The following is a 10,515-nucleotide window of genomic DNA, read 5'->3' as shown; positions in this document are numbered from 1 at the left end:
GTTTTCAACTAGTTACAATAACCCTTTGACGGGGGACCCGATGGCTGCTGAAAACCCCATGCGTCGAAAAAAGCAGCGCAAGGGTACCCTTTTGCGTCAGAAACTGAAGCAAAAGTCACTGACCGTTCGTCAGAAATCGACGCGCTCGGAGTGGCTTCAGTTTCTGACGCTGAGGTCGTTGCTATAGAGGCCACGTCCGTGCGCTTTTTTTGACAACTGACAGAGCAACCCTTTCTCATTAAAATTACGTTCCCAGAGAACTATTCGGCATTCTCAATTACGTTTGTCTAAAAAACGTATTTTGTCCGTGATTACGTTTTATTGAACATATTGTAATGACCTCGCCGGTGACATAACGATGTCGAGTCATTAGTAATTGAAGGAACTTTTAATGAACCAAAACCAGGTCACTGAAACCCGTAACCAACGGCAGAAATCCCACCCAAAACAAACCCCGGTTACCCCGGCAACCCCCAACACGGTCTCACTCATGTGCAGGCCCCCACCCTCGTGTTCTTCCAAGGCCCTCCCCCAGCTGACCTAATGATTCGCCCCCACACTGATTGACAAGAAGAACATTACAATACATGCACACAGAACAACTGGCATAACGGACAACGAAATACAATGCAACACATAACACACAAACTATTTAACTGTCCCAGGGTCGCTACAATATCGTAAATATGAATTTGTTCTCAGCCTATTTTTGCCATTTATTTACCGTGTTACTATGGCAGAATAAAGAATAAATTAATGCATTATCATTCATCTTGAACATGTTTTTTTACAGTATAGAGTGGTGGAGAGGGATGACGTATGTTGGCAAACCCGGATGTGAGCGTCGCCCTCGGTTCCCTTGACAAAAAGCCAACGGGTTTTCCATTGGATTTTGGATTATTGCAGAAAAATCCTCAACTCCTCAAAAACGGAAAATAAATAAATAAATAAAAATAACCATGCTCCAAAGAACGAAGTGTAAACCAATGCATTCTGAATGGGAGTGTTTCTCCGATTTTTCCATGCTACACAACGAAATGTAAACCCATGCAAATAAAGACTTCATGGTCATAATAATTTAAATATCATTAATCTACTACTGAGTGTGTAGGGAGGTAGGCTATTCTATTTTTTTCAACGGGGCTGAATCCAGTCACTTGACCGTCATGGTTGCTATGGTGGTTGCTATCGACCGCCCCCTCTAATACTCGTGGCTCACGCGGCAAAGGAGCTGCCGTAAATTGGGTTGTTTTTGTTGTAAACTAGGGTCCGATGGTTGAAAAATAGACAGATATTCCAAGGTATCCTTAAAAGGCCGCTTGGATGTGTTTATTTTCTGCAGTTTAGACTTTTTCTATAACTAATTTTTGAAAGCAAAACACCAAGCTCATTGATTTAACGAGGGAGGGTTATTTGAAACGATTTATTAAATAAATATTTGTGAGAGGTCATTCCTTCTCCTGATTTTACTTCCTATTTATGTCTAGGGTAAACCCCTACTGTCCACAAGCATCCCCCCCCTCCCCATATGGATTTGGAGAATTGTTGCCACGTCCCAGTGGTGGAGGTATCATATATATATGAAAGAGGGCATTCAATTATAGCCTACAATGATCAATTAGGAGGCCGAAGCCTTAAAGGAAGTGATGCAATAGGTGACTGAGTCGACAACATTTAAGTAAGCTGTATATGTATAGGGTCTCTTAAATATCAAAGAGGGTCTCAAAGGACGCATACGCTTCAACCTGTGGCTCCAGCACTACAGGAAATGAAGGGGGGGCCCTTCCTGCCCGAAACTTGGTCCGGTCAGACCCCGAGGGCAGGCCCCCCCCTTCCTGCCCTCGGGGTCCGAACGGGCCAAGTTTCGGTGCGGAGGTCCCAGTTAGGCCCTAGAATAAGGTATTAAAATTTCAGGGCGGTAGGACCTTCCTATCTCAAAAACTGTTTTTCCACCACATTCTGAACCATTAGGTCTTGCAGGCTACACTTCTGAGGGGCTTTGTCCAAATGATACTCCATTTGGGAAAACTTTTTTTCTCTAAGGGCTAGAACTCCAAATCTCGGATATGTCGTTCACGGGGCCCCGGGAAATGTGTGTAAACATTTTAGCATCCCTAGCTATCTCGAAAAGGTCGGCAAAGGGGCGTGACCTCCAACAGTACAGTAAATGTACATAAGACAGAGGTTAGTTTCTAGTCCCCATTTTTTGTGGGATGGAGGTGTACATTTGTGGCTAAAGGTGTGTAGACACAGCTGGCCTGTGGCCACGTTTTTGAAGTCGGGGGTCAAAAGGTCAAAAGGAGCCGGCACCACGCCGCTTATGAGATAACAAAAAGTTAATGTGTGTTTCTCTCATAACTTTTTGTCATTATTAAAGAGAGGCCTGATTCTCAGATATGCATGTTGGATGGCTAGGGTGTAGGTCTGGGAAGAACTTCAGGCCAAAATCTTGCAAGCGAGCCGCTGGGTGAGTTGCAACGAGATGGAGCACTTGCTGAGTCATTTCCTGTAGTGCTGGAGCCACAGGTTGAAGCGTATGCGTCCTTTGAGACCCTCTTTGATATTTAAGAGACCCTATACATATACAGCTTACTTAAATGTTGTCGACTCAGTCACCTATTGCATCACTTCCTTTAAGGCTTCGGCCTCCTAATTGATCATTGTAGGCTATAATTGAATGCCCTCTTTCATATATATATGATACCTCCACCACTGGGACGTGGCAACAATTCTCCAAATCCATATGGGGAGGGGGGGGATGCTTGTGGACAGTAGGGGTTTACCCTAGACATAAATAGGAAGTAAAATCAGGAGAAGGAATGACCTCTCACAAATATTTATTTAATAAATCGTTTCAAATAACCCTCCCTCGTTAAATCAATGAGCTTGGTGTTTTGCTTTCAAAAATTAGTTATAGAAAAAGTCTAAACTGCAGAAAATAAACACATCCAAGCGGCCTTTTAAGGATACCTTGGAATATCTGTCTATTTTTCAACCATCGGACCCTAGTTTACGACAAAAACAACCCAATTTACGGCAGCTCCTTTGCCGCGTGAGCCACGAGTATTAGAGGGGGCGGTCGATAGCAACCACCATAGCAACCATGACGGTCAAGTGACTGGATTCAGCCCCGTTGAAAAAAATAGAATAGCCTACCTCCCTACACACTCAGTAGTAGATTAATGATATTTAAATTATTATGACCATGAAGTCTTTATTTGCATGGGTTTACATTTCGTTGTGTAGCATGGAAAAATCGGAGAAACACTCCCATTCAGAATGCATTGGTTTACACTTCGTTCTTTGGAGCATGGTTATTTTTATTTATTTATTTATTTTCCGTTTTTGAGGAGTTGAGGATTTTTCTGCAATAATCCAAAATCCAATGGAAAACCCGTTGGCTTTTTGTCAAGGGAACCGAGGGCGACGCTCACATCCGGGTTTGCCAACATACGTCATCCCTCTCCACCACTCTATACTGTAAAAAAACATGTTCAAGATGAATGATAATGCATTAATTTATTCTTTATTCTGCCATAGTAACACGGTAAATAAATGGCAAAAATAGGCTGAGAACAAATTCATATTTACGATATTGTAGCGACCCTGGGACAGTTAAATAGTTTGTGTGTTATGTGTTGCATTGTATTTCGTTGTCCGTTATGCCAGTTGTTCTGTGTGCATGTATTGTAATGTTCTTCTTGTCAATCAGTGTGGGGGCGAATCATTAGGTCAGATGGGGGAGGGCCTTGGAAGAACACGAGGGTGGGGGCCTGCACATGAGTGAGACCGTGTTGGGGGTTGCCGGGGTAACCGGGGTTTGTTTTGGGTGGGATTTCTGCCGTTGGTTACGGGTTTCAGTGACCTGGTTTTGGTTCATTAAAAGTTCCTTCAATTACTAATGACTCGACATCGTTATGTCACCGGCGAGGTCATTACAATATGTTCAATAAAACGTAATCACGGACAAAATACGTTTTTTAGACAAACGTAATTGAGAATGCCGAATAGTTCTCTGGGAACGTCATTTTAATGAGAAAGGGTTGCTCTGTCAGTTGTCAAAAAAAGCGCACGGACGTGGCCTCTATAGCAACGACCTCAGCGTCAGAAACTGAAGCCACTCCGAGCGCGTCGATTTCTGACGAACGGTCAGTGACTTTTGCTTCAGTTTCTGACGCAAAAGGGTACCCTTGCGCTGCTTTTTTCGACGCATGGGGTTTTCAGCAGCCATCGGGTCCCCCGTCAAAGAGTTATTGTAACTAGTTGAAAACCCCATGCGTCTAAAAAAGCAGCGCATGGGTACCCTTTTGCGTCAGAAACTGAAGCAAAAGTCACTGACCGTTCGTCAGAAATCGACGCGCTCGGAACCCAACGGAACCCAACGCTCGGCTACCCAACACTGATCAAAAAAACGATTGTTTCTCTCAATCAAAGCACCAAACAGGACAACTGATGCCCAGAGCCTTAACCCATACATGTTGTGTAATTAACAAGGACACGTTGGTGTAGTTGTGTTGAGGAATGTCACAGATGTCACTGTAAAATCGCCGTTATTGTGCAGCCATCGGCTCTTCCGTTAGCCAATGGGATGAATGCTTATAGCTTCATATATTGCCGTGGAGGGATTACATTGTAATGATTGGAAAAACCCCTGCGTCGAAAAAAGAAGCACAAGGTCCTCCGTTAGCCAATGGGATGAATGCTCATATAGCGTCTCTATGTGCAGCCATCGGCTCTTCCGTTAGCCAATGGAATGAATGCTCATAGCTTCATATATTGCCGTGGAGGGATTACATTGCAATGAGTGGAAAACCCCCTGCGTCGAAAAAAGAAGCGCAAGGTCCTCCGTTAGCCAATGGGATATGAATGCTCATAGCGTCTCTATGTGCAGCCATCGGGTCCCCCGTCAAAGGGTTACATTGTAACTAGTTGAAAACCCCATGCGTCTAAAAAAGCAGCGCAAGGGTACCCTTTTGCGTCAGAAACTGAAGCAAAAGTCACTGACCGTTCGTCAGAAATCGACGCGCTCGGAGTGAGAATGTGTTGGTTTTATAGATAAAGTTGTGGTTGATTGATGAGATTAATGGAATTTCTGGTGTTTCATGTATTTGCTATTAGTGGACTTCTACTTAATATCTAGAAGCTGTAATGAGTGTAACCAGAGTAGAGGGTAGTTTCCGGTCTTGCACAAAACCATTTATTCAAACACTTCTCAAGCAGTTGTAGGAAACATTAACAGAACAGTTAGAAGCCATTTAATTTGCTTAGCTCGATTCCATCGTTTGTTTTGTTGATGCGGAGGCGGTGACGCTGAGTGAAACATGGGGGAGAAACGTTAGCGCGCTAGGCAGAGCTTTTAAGATAGCCTTGTTTATGTTCTCTAGCTAGCGACGCGCGACCACGCGACCAACCGACTTCTGCGTCGCATTCCTAACAAATAAACCGATCCTTGGACTGGTCGAGGAGTCCACTAATATTTACAAATATTCCTGTAGAATAAACTGATCTTTAAATACTGTCCAAAGGGGATGTCTTTAATGCTAAAAATAGATTGTGTTTAATCTTATCTTGAAGTAAATATGGAAAGAAAATACTGAACGATTTAAAGACTGTGTGTGCATACACTGTAACAAACAAACAAACATCTGTGCTTCCGACCACATCTGTAAGCTGGTTTGTGTTGAGGGCTGATAGCAGCTGTCAGAGTTTACATTTCATGTGAAATCAGAATAAACAGTCTTTTCCCATGAACCCCAGCTCACAACCCCCGCCTCCCCCTTCCCTGCCTTCACATGCACACACACACACACACACACACACACACACACACACACACACACACACACACACACACACACACACACACACACACACACACACACACACACACACACACACACACACACACACACACACACACATGTAGACACACACACAGATCGCATTACAACAGGATAGACCAAACCATACTACACCAGACCGAACCAGGACACATCCAGACCAAACCAGGACACATCGTGACCAGACCAGGACACATCCAGACCAAACCAGGACACATCGTGACCAGACCAGGACACATCCAGACCAAACCAGGGAAAACTAACTGTCTGAGATACGTTCCACGATTGGCATCTGGAGATATCTCCTAATCTGCCCCCTATCTCCCCCTGGCTGACTATCTCCTCCCCGGCCCGAGGTCCGCCGGGATCACATTAATAACACATTCCCATTAGTCTCAGCGTGTGAGAAGAAGTGTCACACAGAGCTTTAATCTGACGGCCAGGTGCAGAATGCTCCCCCGGACTCCACCAGACCTCCGGCCAAGGACCAAAAGAAGAACCCTTCCCCAGTTCCTTCAGCTGATCTCTTGTCTTTGTGTGGTCGCCAATGCAGCTGAACACTTGAATAACAAACGAATCACTTAAGATAATGTTTATATCTGGAGCGAACTACAGTTGATATTTCCATATGCATGTCATTAAGGAGCAGGTTGACTACAGATAGACCACAGGTAGACTGTGGAGGTTGAGGAGCAGGTAGGAGGCCTACAGGTAGAATCTAGTTGAAGCCCAGACCTTTTTAACTGGTAGTCTAAGGCCACTAGACTTTCCAGCCGTATAAACGTGCATAAAAAATGCTCTTCCAGAATCTTCCTCTTTGAGTTTAGTTTAACTATGTCGTGTTTAGAAGATACACCCATCAGTAGCTGCGTTTCCATCTAAAAGGTGATGCAAATCTTTAGAAAGTTCGCAAAAAACTAATTCGAATTAGGTGCGTTTCCATCAAGTGGTTGGAGCGGAATAGGGTGATGACGTTACACGTTGATGTCGGCAGGGTTGCTATGGCCGGTCGTTATGCGGAAATCGGAAAGACTGTCAGTCCTGTGTGTTCAAAGTTTGCTACGTCACAGCTGTTTCGAAAAGTGTGTTTCCATCTCCCATTTTGCGAATTTACTCTCTTTTGCATTTCTCAAAAACCACCTCAAGCGAGCGGATAAACCTTTTTGCAAATTAGAGGATTTTTATGCAAGTTTTGGTGTTTCCATCATCGTTTACTGATTCGATACTTCAAAGTTTGCATAAAATCAGGGGGATGGAAACGCACCTAGTAACTATTATCTGCACAACAGGATGTAGTTGTGTACTTACGAGACTCAGGCAAAAAACATACTACACAAGCTATGACTACTAGCTATGACAATAACCTGGTAATATTAGGACCAAAACAACTATAGTACTACTTCACTACTTATTTTTTAGCCAGTTTCCAGAATATGCCGATTCCTTCACAGTCTCTGCTCAGACCTCAGGGGGAGCAGCCAATGACAGCAGTACTTTAAGATCACATGTCCAGTTGTGTGTTTGATGACCAATCCCTCTTCGTTATGACCAAATCACTGAACCTCAGCGGTTTTTCATCTCCGTGTCCCGTCTGGTTACATCTGACGGTTCGTGTTATGAACCCTCTCTGCTGACTATTACAAATGATTTCTGTTAAATTAAACATTACCCCACTAGCCCAACTTAACCTGCTTTAATATGTTCTTTCATCACAGAAACCACTGCGGTTGCCTTTCCACCCAATTCAAATCCAGATTTATTTTTCATGTTCATCCCTCTCAGGGCGTTCAGAAATAAAAATAATGATAACATATTTAATAGTAGAAAATTCACTCTCTCTCTCTCTCTGTGATTCAGGGTTAAGGTCGTAGGCACTCTGCAGTCTCTGCTGCATGTCAGAGTGACGCTGGATGGAGATACCTTCTCCTTACATTCAGGGGATTTTGATGAGGCTTTTATCCAAAGCGACTTACAACCAGACATTTACACAATCACACCCCGATGGCGGAGTCAACCGCACAGGGCGACAGCCAGCTCGTCAGGAGCTGTTAGGGTGAGGTGTCTTGCTCAGGGACACCTCGACACTAAGTTAGGAGGAGCCGGGAATTGAACTAGCAACCTTCCTGTTACCAGTCAATGCACTCTACCTCCTGAGCTACTGAGAGTCCTTCTGCTGAGAAGAAGGCCATCCATACAGAGGTTCTGCCATGGAGAGAAGACCTTCCCAGAGGAATCGTTAACAATCAGATGTGGTTCAATAAGAGGTCTGTCTATTTGATTGATGTGCTTTTAAGGTTTTCTGAAAGGTGAATCTCTCTTGAAGGGTACTCCAGAAATAAACGCGCCATTCCTTTCATCGCTAACAGTAGGACTGAATCAGTGCCTGTGAATCTACGTCAATATCACACTTTTACAATACTACAGTTCCCTTCTTTAAATCTTTGTATAGTCCAACCCTACTCCTAAAAATAATCGTCAAGCTAATAAGCTACTTCTCCCTGCTCTAAGAGGGTAAACGGGTTCAAAACCAAGCATGAATCTGTGCTTATTAACCCAAACATATTTTTTATAAGCCTGAGTTTGTTACCTGTTACCTGTCCTCCAAATGCCTCATGGCACATAGGGCCTTAAGCCTTCGTTTGATATGAATGTAATTCACACTGGGCCGTCGGCCGCTATCTGCTCCAACGTATAGAAGCGTGCAAGAATCTCTTTGACCACCCTAGACCCCAGTGGGGGCTAACAACAGCAGCAGCAGCAGTAGTATAAGTAGAAGCAGTAGCAGCATTAGCAGTAGTAGCCTGGAGCTGCGCTGGGGGTAGCCTGCAGAGGTGTTAGCTCCCCCCCCCCCTGTCGCGCGGGCCCCGCCTAGCCGCGGCTAATTGATTCAGAGTGCAGAGTGGAGTCAACGTTGGCTTTCATCAGGGACCCGGGAGGGAGGGGGGAGGCAGGTCTCAGGAGGGGAGGGGGCGGAGGGGGCAGGAGGGTGGGAGGGGCTGAGGGTGAAGAAGGAGGCTGAGGAGGAGGAGGAGGAGGAAAGGCCTTCATCTATAGACAGCCATGAAATATGTATGGTGGTCGGGGCACGGCCAGGGAATAATTGATCTGAGGTCGTCGTTGGGCAGGACACGCCCCTGATGGATGGCACCTGTGTACCCTCCCCCTCACTTAGAGGGAGAAGGGGGAGGAGGAGGAAGAGAGGAGAGAGGGGGAGGAAAGAAGAGAAAGAGGGGAGGAGGGGGATTGAGCTTTTGAGAGAGATATGTTGGAGGGAGGAAGAGAGGAGCGAGAGAAAGAGGGGATGGGTAGGATAGAGAGAGAGAGAGAGAGAGAGAGAGAGAGAGAGAGAGAGAGAGAGAGAGAGAGAGAGAGAGAGAGAGAGAGAGAGAGAGAGAGAGAGAGAGAGAGAGAGAGAGAGAGAGAGAGAGAGAGAGAGATGGATGGGACACAGCCAGCAGTTCAGACAGTGCTACATATAGCATCTGTGATTATATTCAGCTGCTACCTGGGTATTAGCATAGAGATGGTTTTTTTAATGAGATTCCGCCAGCATACTTCATTATACAATAAGATTATTTAAGATTATAGACCGGATGGGATAATTACACAGTTATTATAACGAGAACCCTGTTAGGGGAAGGGGAACAGAAAGGTCCATGAGTAGGTACAGCAGAGAAACCAGCTGGACAGTTGGAGACCACCTGTCAGCCATTTTGGTCAGCTGGGTGGGAGAACCAGGAAAGCTGAGGGGCGGCATGTGGCTCAGGAGATAGAGTGGTCGGCTGGTAGCCGGAAGGTTGCTGGTCCGATTCCCGGCTCCTCCTAGCTGAGTGTCGAGGTGTCCCTGCGCAAGACACCTCATCCTGACTGCTCCTGACGAGCTGGCTGTCGCCCTGTGCGGTTGACTCCGCCATCGGGGTGTGAATGTGTGAATGTGTGCATGAATGGGTGAATGTCAGACAACGTTTTGAAGCGCTTTGAGTGTCCACTGGTTAGAAAGGCGCTGTAAAAAGGCAATCTATTTAAAATTTAACTGAATCAGAAAAGGAATCAAAATGTTACCTGGCTGGGGAAACGGTATGCAGATCTCAAAATTATGAATCGAGTCGTCATGGTTTAGAAAGATTCTAGAAGGTTACCGCACCCCACTAACAAACATGGCCGCTGGGTGAACAAGCCTCCCATTGCTCTCTCTCGCTCTCTCTGTTGATGTCCGTCAGTGCGTGACAAAGCCCTTTACCCATTACTCATTAGAGACCTGTCCGTCAACCACACACACACACACACACACACACGCACGCACGCTCACACACAACCACATACACACACACACACGCACACACACACACACACACACACACACACACACACACACACACACACACACACACACACACACACACACATACAAACACACACAATCAGCCTCCGGTAAAAGAAGACATGTGCTCATTTATAATATATTTGAGATGATCTGGGTGTCACCCCTCAACCAGCCCAGTGAGCGCGTCTCTTTGAACTCGTATTGGAGCCCAGAGACATCACTCTGTTGAAGGACAAAACGTGCTTTGTTCTCCTAGTTTCATTCAATATCATGTGATTTGAAAAAAGCCTTCCTCTCTACCGACCCTGGGTTCACAAAAAACATGTTTCATCTTTGAGAGCTTATTTATGA

The sequence above is a fragment of the Gadus macrocephalus genome, chromosome 10 (genome assembly GCF_031168955.1).
Source record: "Gadus macrocephalus chromosome 10, ASM3116895v1".
NCBI classification, from domain to species: Eukaryota; Metazoa; Chordata; class Actinopteri; order Gadiformes; family Gadidae; genus Gadus; species Gadus macrocephalus.
Note: the sequence above shows the minus strand (reverse complement) of the source record.